Raw genomic sequence first — 11,896 nt, 5'->3', positions numbered from 1 at the left:
TGGGGATTTAGCTCAATGGTTCCACCGCCTGTCTTGCAAGCGCTAGGTCCCAAGTTTAATCCCCAATACCAAAAAAAAAAAAAAAAAAAAAAAAAAAAAAAAAAAGAATGAGAAACAAGAGACATTTTTAGCTAAATGGATGCACATTGAGGCCACACTCTTTAAATTAAAAAAAGAGGACACACATGTGTAAATACCAAATAGTTTGCTTGGTGTGAGAAATTAAAAGTGTAAGCAAGGATCAAAATGTACGACGGATAATGTGAAATAAGAAAAAGTCTAAATGGGATAAGGGAAGTGGGAAGGGTAGGGGAAAGGAAAGAAGGGAATCAAAGTCTTTGTAAATAGGGAGGGGTGGAGTGGTTGAAGAAAGGGCAGGGGAATGGGGAAAAAATAAGAACCAAGATACATCAAGTAAAAGTAAAAGTTCCCAATGATAAATGTAACTGTATTACATACCTAACACATATCAATAAACTTAATTTTAAAAAGTTTAACATTAAAATGTTTACCATAATGGGATGGGTAAGACTGTGAAGTGGGAAGAAAAGGGGTAAAGGTGTAGGAAAAGGGAAAAGGGTAGGAGCAAGGAAATAAGGGAAAAGAAAAAATATGAGAAAATGAAGAAATGGAAATAAAGAGTTTGTTAATGGGGAGGGAAGGAGGGGGTGAAGGGAGGGCAGGGACAAGCGGAAAAAATGAGAACCAAGACCTGTCATGTGAAGGTACAGGATCCCAGTAATTAATGTAACTGTATTGTAGACCTAGATTGTACCAATAAACACAATTTTTAAAAAAAAGGAAAAATGTTTACCAGTATCCTTGGCTTTGTGCTCTGCAGGTGGCAAGAGCATATCCCAGTTTTAACAATGAAAACTGTTTCTAAATAAATAGTCAAATGTTCTGAAAAAAACAAAAACACAGTTCCATCCCCAAACCCACTGAGAACCACTACTACACACCATAAAAAAATAGGAAGTTGGGATTGAAGGGCAACAGAAAAATTGGAAGTGAGAGCTAAGCACAGTTTTTTGGGGAGGAGGTGATAAAAATGTTTTAAAACTGATTCAGTGACAGATATACAACTCTACAAAATTACTAAAATCACTGAACTATACATCTTGGGGCGGTGTTTATTGGGATAAGGTCTTGCAATGTAGTCCAGACTGGTCTTGAACTGGTGGCAATCCTCCTGCCTCAGCCTCCCAAGTGCTGAGACTACAGTGCCCCCACACTGAAATGAACTGTACACTGTAAATGGCTCAGCTATATGGTATATGAATATTTCAGTAAATGTTTGAAAAAGAATTCAGGAAGAAAAAAAAAAATCAGGAAGCTAGAGGTATAGCTCAGGGACACAACACTGACCTAATAGGCACAAGGCCCTAGGATCAACCCCTGGCACTGCTAAATAGTTAAGTATTCAAATTCAAGCCCAACCCCAGATCTGACAGATCAGAATCAAGGTGGAAAACCAAACTATTCTGGAAGACCCTCTACCTGATCCCAGTGAAGCTGCTGTTGGACATTCATAGCCCACTGCAAGATACCAGTAATGAACACTGTATATCACAAAATGTAGTGTGGCCAGGAGATCAAGGGCACTGAACACTTCTCAGTGGCAACTGCTTGCAATAGAACATGAAAACTAGTGATCACCTGCTCACTTTTCCTGTAACTTTTTTAATGTTTTCACAGATTTGTTAACTGCTTTTGCAAAGAAAAAATTCATAAATGTAATCAGTGTTAAGTTTAAAACATGATCAATAACAACTCAAATTCACATCTAATAATCTATTTCAATGTCAACTCCATGCCATGTTGAGAAATGTCTTCCTGAACAAACTATGATACCGTGTATGCACCTCCATCATTCTGGAGACATAAATACCTCCAAACATTATAACCACCAAGTAGTTTTATAATTATTCTGGTTTTTATTTTAGTGGTGATGCAGCTTTCTACAGTGCAGTAAGAAAATGAGTATGCAAATGTCAGGCACAGGATAGTCAGGAGGCGGATCCTAGATAATCAGGAGGCCTAGGCAAAAGGACTACACATTTGAGGCTGGAATGGGCAACTTAGTAAAATGAGACCCTGCAATAAGACAAAAATTTAAAAAGGTGGGGGACAAGCCAGACATGGTGGCTCAAGCCTTTAATCCCAGCACCCAGGAGACTGAGGCAGGAGGACGGCTGTGAGTTTGAGACCAGCCTGGGCTACATAGTGAGTTCCAAGTCAGTCTCAACTACATATGAGACCCTGTCTCAAAAAAAACAAAACAAAAAAGGCGGGGAACTAACTTAACCCAGCACAACAGCTCTGAGTTCAATCCCCAATATCACACATAAACACATACTGTACATGAAAAGAAAAAATTGTTCCAAATATGAGAAAATTTAGTAATATTTAATTAGACCTATAGCATAAATTTAGATAGCTAACACTAAAAATCTCAAGTATGAAATTTAAATTTCCCAATAGGTTTAAACATCTGTTAGTATAGGCATGGTAATTAGAAAAAAATTGCACTATGGAAAAATTTTAAATCATTTTGGCTTATATTTTGCAAACTCCAGCAGAAAACTAATGTTAGGGTTCACTAAAACAAACTGTTAGCATCTGTTTCCTCCAACAGCAAACAAGAAAGCCATTATTATCTCAGATTTTCTTCTGAAAAGTATGATCCCTCTTACTATATTATGGAAAATACGAACAAGGATTTAGTCAAAATAGCATTCTCTAAAGTAATATGAACATTTTATTTTTAAACTTTAAAATCTAAAGACTTACCCAAACACCAAGCATTTCTGAAACTAGTAGCTAAATCTAGTTTACTTCTACTCCCTTACTCTGAGATTCATGTGAAAGAGTGCATCCTTTGTTTGTGTATGAACCATCTTTCAGTATTTAACCAAGGGGAGCAACAGTCTAATAATCTCCGGAACATGCATATTACAACTTAATTGAAACCACCAAAAATGGTGCTTTAGATAAGTATTCAGTGACAAGGAATGACACTGACAATATATTTAAATTTTGGAGCATGCAGTACTTATACAACATATTGGAATTTCATAATTAGTATGTAGAGTTCTTTTAGCAATAAAAATGTGTACATATTCACAGAAAATGTCTAAAAAATTATATATCTTAATGAGATAATTAACAATGTGAAATAGGAAGAAAAGGGCTAAAGGAGTAGGGAAAGTGGGAAGGGTAGGGGAAAGGGAATAAGGGAAAAGAAAAAAATAAGAGAAAATGGAAATAAAGTGCTTGCAAATGGGGAAGGGAGGAGGGGGTGAAGGGAAGGCAGGGACAAGGGGAAAAATGAGAACCGTAAAGGTACAAGATCCTACTAATGAATGTAACTGTACTGTATACCTAAAATGTACCAATACACGCAATAAAAATAAATAAATAAATAAATAAATATGTATCAAGGGGCCAGGGATTTAGCTCAGTGGTTCAGCCATGTGCCTCTCAAGTGCAAGGTCCCAAGTTCAATCCTGAGTACCAAAACAAACAAACAAGAATATATATCAAAAGGTTATCTTTTATAGCTTTTATAATTTTTAATGTTTCTATATTAAACATCTATTTATAAAAATAAAGGGGGGTCTGTCTTTTTTTTCTGGGTTTTTTTTTTTTTTTTTTTTTTGAGACAGAGTCTGGCTATGTATCCCAGGCTGGCCTTGAACTCATGGTGATCCATCCTCCAACTTGCAGGGACCTTCTTGCCTCAGGTTCCCAAGTGCTGGGATTACAGGCTTGCACTACCATACCCAATTAGGCTTTATTTTTAACTATAGAATCAGGTGACACTTTGTTGTTAAACAGAGTAAGTGTTCCACTGAGCCTAGCAGAGGAGGTTGGCTTTATAGACAGAAAAGAGCTCACTGTGGTGGATACATCTGTAGTCCCAACACTCAAGAAGGAAGAGGCTGAAGCAGGAGAATGATCGTGAATTCGAAGCCAGCCTGGGATACATATAGTGAGTTCAATGTCAACCCAAACTACATAGTGATACCATGTCTGAAAGTTTAGAAATGGGCTGAAGAAAGCAGAAACAACAACAGAAAAGCAGATTGACCATTTCAAAGCTACTTTTCTTAAAGAAAGGGACATGGAAACAGAACAAACAAAAAAAAGATTGGTGAGCATCAGATAAAATCAAGTTACCAGTTTTGTGTAAGAAAGCAGAGGGAATTTCATTATTGTGGGATTAAAAGTGGCCTGTACAGGAAATCTGGCTACCTCTCTAATCTTGCTTTTTCAGAAGGGAAGGTAATACAGCTTAGTTTCGAGATGGTGATGTGGAACTATAGTGTGAGTAACTCCACTGTGATTTTCAGCCTGGTTTGTTGAGGCCTAGTGTAAAACCTTAGACCAAAACAATGGTTTACTATAATTTTTACTTAATAACCCTAAACTGCTAGGAAAAAAAGAATCTCTGCATGATAAAAAATTTTTTTTCTGGCACTGGGGGATGAACTCAAAACCTTCACACTGAGCTACACACACACCTCTGGCCCTTTTTGCATTTGGATACAGGGTCTTGACTAAAGTGCTCAGGCTGGGCTTGACCTCGTGATCTTTCTGCCTCAGCAGTGCTGCAATCCCAGGCATTTGGCGACATGTGGCTTGCTTTCTTTATATACTACTGTATCACTTCTTACCACATTGTTAAACCACTAATGTATCAGACATATTAACACTTCTGGCTACCTAAAATATTGTCCATAGATCAACAGGATCAAAATCACCTCAAACATCAAAATGCAAAACCTAAACAGACAAGTGGCAATCTTGGAAGGCTAAATAAAGAGGATCACAAATTCAAGCCCAGCCTGGGCAATTTAGTGACTCAAAATGTATTTTTTGTGCATTTGTTGGTTTTTGTGATGGGGTCTCCCTTTGTAGCTAAGACTGATCTTAAACTCACTGTGTAGCATAGGCTGGCCTTGATCTCATAGTGATCCTCCTGCCTCAGCCTCCCAGTGCTACAATTTTAGGACTATGTTTGGTGCTCAAATAAAAGGGCAAGGAGGGCCGAGGATTTAGCTCAGTGGTACTGCCACCTGCCTCGCAAGCACAAGGTCCCAAATTCAATCCCAGGTACAAAAAAAAAAAAAAGGGCAGGGAATGCAATTCAATACAAAAGAACTGGGTTCAATCTACAGTACTGCGCCCCAAAAAAGGCAAAGCTTGGGCTCCATCTTAACCTTTCAGAGTTAAATCTGCATTACAAAAAGATTTGCAAACATACTAAAATGTGAGAACCTCTAATCTAGAGCTTCAAGGACCACAAAGGGTCAGTGAAACAAAATCAAGACCTCCAAGGTTAAGACCTACGGAGACACCACCATACCTCTTAGACCTAAACCACTTCCATTTAGGAAGAGCCTTTCTCAAAATAAAAGGGGCAGCACACATCTGAATTCCCAGCCCTCTTAAGAGGCTGAGGCAGGATGATTACAAGTCTGAGTTCAGCCTGGGAAACTCAGGGACTTAGCGAGACCCCTGTCTCAAATTTTAAAAAAAGAAAATTTTAAAGGGCCTGGGATGATGTGCAGAGGCATTCTTTCTACTATGTTCAATGTAATATAACTTACAGGTAATGCAATTTCCACTGAAAACACCAATGTTATACCAATTCCACATCCAAAAAAAGATTACTAGGGCCAGGGATTTGGCTCAGTGGTTCCGCCTGCTGCCTGCCTAGAAAGAAAGCCCAAGGCCCCAAGTTTGATTCCCAGTACCAAAAATAAAAAATAAAAAAAATTACTCTTTATTTTGAACCATTAGGCAATATCGTAACAACATTTTAAAGGTTGTTCTATAACATATCCCTTCCTCCTCACACAACTCTGTGCAGCACTGTCAGCACTCTGACCTTGTTTCTGAGACAGGGTCTCACTATGTAGTTCAGGATGACCTTGAACTCACTCCAGACCTTACCATTATTATGAGATAAAACTGAGATATGTACCTAAGTCTTCTGACACCCAAGCCACTGCTATTAATGCCATCCTAGAGTCATCTGTACTGGTTATTGCAAAGTTTATTAATTTTAGCACGTCCACCTCAGACTCAGGCCACTCCTTGCTGAAACACAATACTTGTCCTGAGATTGATGTTGTGCCTGAATTAAGCTGGTTGGTTTGCCTCTGAGGCATCTCAGAAAGCCTCACTCTATACTGAGCATATGAAGTTGTTCAGAACACTCTTCAAACATTTTTGTCCCAATTATAAATGTTATCCCATTTTAGCCTGCTGAAGAACAGCTGCCTGGATGGCCTGCTGACACTCTTAAAAATATACCCAGCTCAAGACAACCTGCTAAAAGGGAACCTACTAAATTGGCTGAGTACCTGGCAAAGGCTGTATCAAAAAACCTCATTTTAGGTATATGACTACACAATACCTATATCACTGTTTAAGAAAGAAAATCAGGGCTAAATCCCAAGCCCACTGCACAAGTTTTTCATAGGATGGCCTAGACCTGATCTCAGCCTGAGAAGTGGGTGATATAAAAAGACAGTCCAGGGCCAGGGATTTAGCTCAATAGTGCCACTGCCTACCTCCAAGTGCAAGGTCCTGAGTTTTATCCCCGGTACTTAAATAGCTGGGCGACGTGGCACAATCCTGTAATCCCAGCACTCAGGAGGACTGTTGTGAGTTCGAGACCAGCCTGGGCTATATAGTGAGTTCCAGGTCTGTTTCAACTACATAGTGAGACCCTGTATCAAAAACCAAAAAAAAATTGTAATTTTTAAAAAATAATAAAAGGACAGTCCACAGTGAGTTCTTGCCACTGTGCTCACACTTGCATGGTGGCCAACCCTCATACCTTAGGCTGTACTTAACTTCCTGCTTTTACTTGGCCCAAACTCACTTTGCAGAGCCTGTTTCTTTTCCTACCTTTAATAAAACTTTGCTACTATTTGTGTTTGTCTTGACTGCTTCTTTGCTCAGGACAGGAAAAACCTAGAAACCACCTCGAGACTCCAACAAGTCAAAACCCAGTGTAAGTACAAGGAGGGTAGGATGGTGCAGTCACTTTGGAAAATAATCTGGTAGCTCCAGGTTAAAACAAGTACCATATGATCCAGCAATGCTACTACTGGTATATAATCAAGAGATATGAATACATATATCTATGCAAAAATTTGTTCACAAGTGTTCACGGAATTATTCGTAATAAATCAAAATAAAATAAAAACAAGTTCGGCATGGTGGCAATTTACCAAGACCCTATCTCAAAAAAACAAAAACATGGGCCAGGGATTTAGCTCAGTGGATCCACCACCTGCCTTGCAAGCGCAAGGTCCCAAATTCGATCCCTGGTACGTACCAAAAAATAAAAAATAAACAGAAACTTCCAAACATTCAACTCAATTGATGAATGGATAAACAACACGTACAATGGAATGCTATGCTATGTGGCCATAAAAATAAAATACTAATATATGTTTCGAGAGACAATAACCTTGGAAACATCATGCTAAGCCAGATACAAAGGCCACAAATTATATACTTGCATCTATATGAAATGGGCAGAATAGGCAAATAAATACTCTAGTGGTTGCTAGGGGCCAGAAGAAAGGGGAAAGTATAACTACTAACTGGTACAGTTTCTTTTGGAGTGGTAAATTAGACTAGTGGTGATGGTGAAACAATTTTGTGAATTCACAAAAAAACACTGAAAGGGTGAATTTTAAAATATGTCAAGCTGGGTGTGGTGGCACACGCCTGCAATCCCAGCACTCAAGAGTGAGGCAGAAAGATCACCATGAGTTTGAGGCCAGCCTGCTCCATAGTGAATACACAGCGAGACCATCTAAAAAAAACAAACAAACAAAAAAAAAAACTCAGCAAATAGGTCCAATTTTTAAAGCATTTCTTCCTGGGATGTAATTTTTCTTTTTCTTTTTGTGCCTGTAATTTTCTATATTTACCAAATTTCCCACTTTCCTCAGTGAAGAAGTCATGTTTCCTTCTGTTTTGGATTTGTGTTTTTTTACAAGAAAAGACTATTTAGAAAAAGACTGTGGTCTTAAATAAAATATACATAATCAGGAATGAGGATGGCAAGGTTGAACCCAGCCTAAGCAACTCAATGACTTAGTGAGACCCTGTTACAAAATAAAAAAGAAAAACAACTGGGGATATAGCTCAGTGCATACCAGTGCACAGGCCCTGACTTCAAGCCCCAGTAACACATACACACAAAGAAAAAACTGCATGGCATATAGGATATCTAATCATATGTTACCATGACCACATACAGACTATCAGAATGTCTGAAAACCACTACCGTACAGATCAATATCCTCTGGGGGGTGGGTATCCTCTGTTGGAAAGGATCTGAGGATGAACTGGACTGGTTTATCTACTTGCTCTTATACCCAGTCTCAAAGTCTCTAGGTAGCAGAGCCCAGTCTCCGGGCCCCAAATGCTCTAACAGACTGACATCAATACTGCACTTACAAATGTCATTACTTGCTTAAATGAACATTCTCTTATGCACTTAGGACATTTAATGACCTTAGAATGGATGTTTGAGCAGAACACAGCTTGCAATCCTAGCACTCAGGAAGCTGAGGCAGGGGATAGTCAAACTTCTGTCAGATTTTGAGATTCACTAGAGATACTATGATTATACTTAAAAGATTAATACTGTATTTTAGAGATATATCTTAAAACTTTTGCCAATAAGAAAATGTCTTGGATTTGTGTTAAAATAATCCAGCGAAAGAGCCAGGAGAGAGACTTCAACAAAAAAGAGGGATATGGCAGGTGGCGCATAGTCCCTAAGTCTAGACTCACAGCATGGAAAGGGCAGGTTGAACCTATAGACACACGGTGGCTACAGGCAACCCCAAAAGACTTCCACAAAGAGAGGTACCAGTGGAAAGAATGGTGGATGCAGCAGACTGTAGTGGCTGGTGAGCTATCAGGGTTTAGACATCATCCAGGAGATGGCATTGGGCCAGTATCCATCCTGGAGAGGAGCCAACTGAGCTCAGAACTCAGAACAGCTATGGGCTGGGTCCTGTGTAGTGAGTTCTAGTGTCACCGTGAGGGTGGCCCAATGCAAGTCGGCAGGAGGGGAGCAGAGTTTAAGCCACCAGAAGGCACACAGAGTGTGGCAGGCTCAACAAATCTAGGTCCAGCCTCATATCCAGAAACCAGCCTGAGCTTCAGTGGGACTAAAGGTCTAGGCTCACTGTGATTGCCCACTACCCCATCATAAATCAACAGCTGGCTTTCTGGGATTAAACAACTCAGATCTGGACTCTCTCTGCCCTCACTTCCAGTAACAGCGCACACACCTTGAACTTTTTCCTTGTTTTTTTGTTTTCCCCCTTATTTTCTTCTTTTTTTTTTTCTTTTCTTCTTTTCTGGTATTTGTTCTTCTGTTTTGGGGGGGTTTTTTGTACCAGGAATTGAACTCGGGACCTTGAGTTTGCAAAGCAGGCGGCGGAACCACTGAGCTAAATCCCCAGCCCTGTTCTTCTGTTTTATTTTTTACTGATTATTTGTTCTTGATTTTACAAGAGTGTGAACACAGTTTACACTCTTTTTGTTGTGGTTGTTCTGTTCTGTTCTTATTTTTCTTTCTTTCTTCTCTATCTCCTGTCTATTTCACCCATTTCCCACAGTTCATATGATCTTCCTTTGTCCTCCAGTCTTGCTTCTAAACTCTTCTATTTCTCTATTTTTGTCCCCTAACCCTTTTTAAATCTTCTCCCCTTAGGGTAAAATCCATTCATCATGGGCTTATTTATTGCATACAATTTTGGGATTAGTTCTAGATTTTGTTATATAACCACAAATCTAGTTCAGATGGTTAAAGGTGACAAATTAATACTTACCACAGTTTGTCATTTCCTGGGCTATCTTTGATGCTACTGTTAATGCTGATTGCACTACTTTAGCCAAGGTGACACAATTGTGCTAATCAGTTCTTCTTCCTGGTATACTGAGACTGAGATTGCCTAAAAGTCTTAAAAATACTATAGGCTAGAGCCAAAGAACCCAGTGCTGGGCTAAGCAGGGAGAAACTTCTCATCTGCAAAAAACTGAAGAGGTAGGATCTTGCAAAAGGCACAAAACCCAGAAGCCATCTACACCTGGAAGACACCTCTGAGAAGTAGTTATTTCCTAAAGGTTCTGAATACAGGCAATAAAGCTACATACACCATAAGCAATCTATAAGTATCAACCCAGGAATTAAACTTAAAGCAAAGCAAAAGAAAATGAGAAGACATTTAAACAAGATGCAACTCCCCTAGACCTTCATTCAGCTCACCAAAGGCAAACAGGAGAAATGAAGTTGAACACTCTGAAACCCACCTGGACTCGGAAAGGGTAACTGTGAAAGTAACTAAGCAGAAGAACAAGGCTCTAGAAAAATTCAAGCAGAAATAATTTCTCAGAAACTACAGATATGGTGGCCAGAGTGACATGGTTAGTGACTCTAGAGCAGATACAGATAAAAAGAGAGGACCTCAGCCCGGAGTGGTGGCACACTCCTGTAATCCCAGCACCCAGGAGGCTGAGGTAGGAGGATCGCTGTGAGTTCGAGACCAGCCTGGGCTACACAGTGAGTTCCAGATCAGTCTCAACTACATAGTGACACCCTGTCTCAAAAAACTTTAAAGAAAATAAAAAGAGCGAGAGAGAGAGAGAAAGGAGCTCAAGAAAATGATGGAAACTATGAACATCCAGCATAGGAAAGAAATGAAATCCATAAAATAGATCCAAACAGATATCGAGGATATTAAAAATTCCACTGAAAGTATACACGGCAGGGCTGGGGATTTAGCTCAGTGGACCCACTGCCTGTGTCTGTCTCATAAGCACAAGGTCCTGAGTTCAATTCCCAGTGTAAAAAAAAGGGGGACCAAGGCCAGGGATTTAGCTCAGTGGTTCTGCCACCTGACTTGCAAGTGCAAGGTTCCAAGTTCAATCCCCAGTAACAAAACAAAAAACAAAACAAAAAAAAAAACATAAGTATACACAGCAGAATAAACTAATGTGAGGACAGACTATCACATATAGAAGACAGGATTGTGGCTAGCAATCATGAAAAGAAAAATTTCGTAAAATAACAAGGAACCATGAGAAATCAATTCAAGAGCTAGCTGCCAGATGATGCAAAGAATGTAGATTAATCAGAGTCAATGCAAAAGCAAGAGATAGCACAAATGACATAAAAGACCTGTTCACAGAAGGGATGGCAGAAAACATCCCAAAAAGGGAAAAAGAATTTGACATGCACGTAAGTGAGGAATACAGAACTGCAATCAGTTATGATCAAAAAAAAAAAAAAATCCCCCAGGGCATGTAATAGTCAAGATTCCAGAAATTCAACACAACAGAATATCAAAAGCTGTTAGAGAAAAGAAATTACCTATAAAGGAAAGTCACAGCAGACTTCTTAATACATGCTCTCAAGTCAAGAACTTGAAGCATTCATGCCCTAAAGAAAAACAACTTCCAACCCAGATTAATGTACCCCGCAAAACTACCTTTCAAAATTGATGGAAAAATAAGGTTATCTCCATGAAAAAGAACACCTGAGGAAATTCACAAACAGCAAACCAGCACTCCCAAGTGTTCTGAAGGATATTCTAAAAGGAGATAACAAGGATTAGAACTCCATAAACCTCAACAGAATGAATCCACCAGGCAAAGCAAAAAATTAAACAGAGGAAGAAAGGAAGCCAGACACGGGGTGGGGGAGGCGGTGACAGGGATAAATCAATACCTATCACTTATGGGCCAGGGATTTAGCTCAGTGGTTCCACCACCTGACTGTCAAGCACAAGGACCAGAGTTCCATCCCCAGTACCAAAAAAATATATAAATATTTATATATACATAC

The sequence above is a fragment of the Fukomys damarensis genome, unplaced genomic scaffold (assembly GCF_012274545.1).
Source record: "Fukomys damarensis isolate Sample0158 unplaced genomic scaffold, DMR_v1.0_HiC HiC_scaffold_12, whole genome shotgun sequence".
In the NCBI taxonomy this organism is placed as follows: Eukaryota; Metazoa; Chordata; class Mammalia; order Rodentia; family Bathyergidae; genus Fukomys; species Fukomys damarensis.
This window is presented reverse-complemented; position numbering follows the sequence as displayed.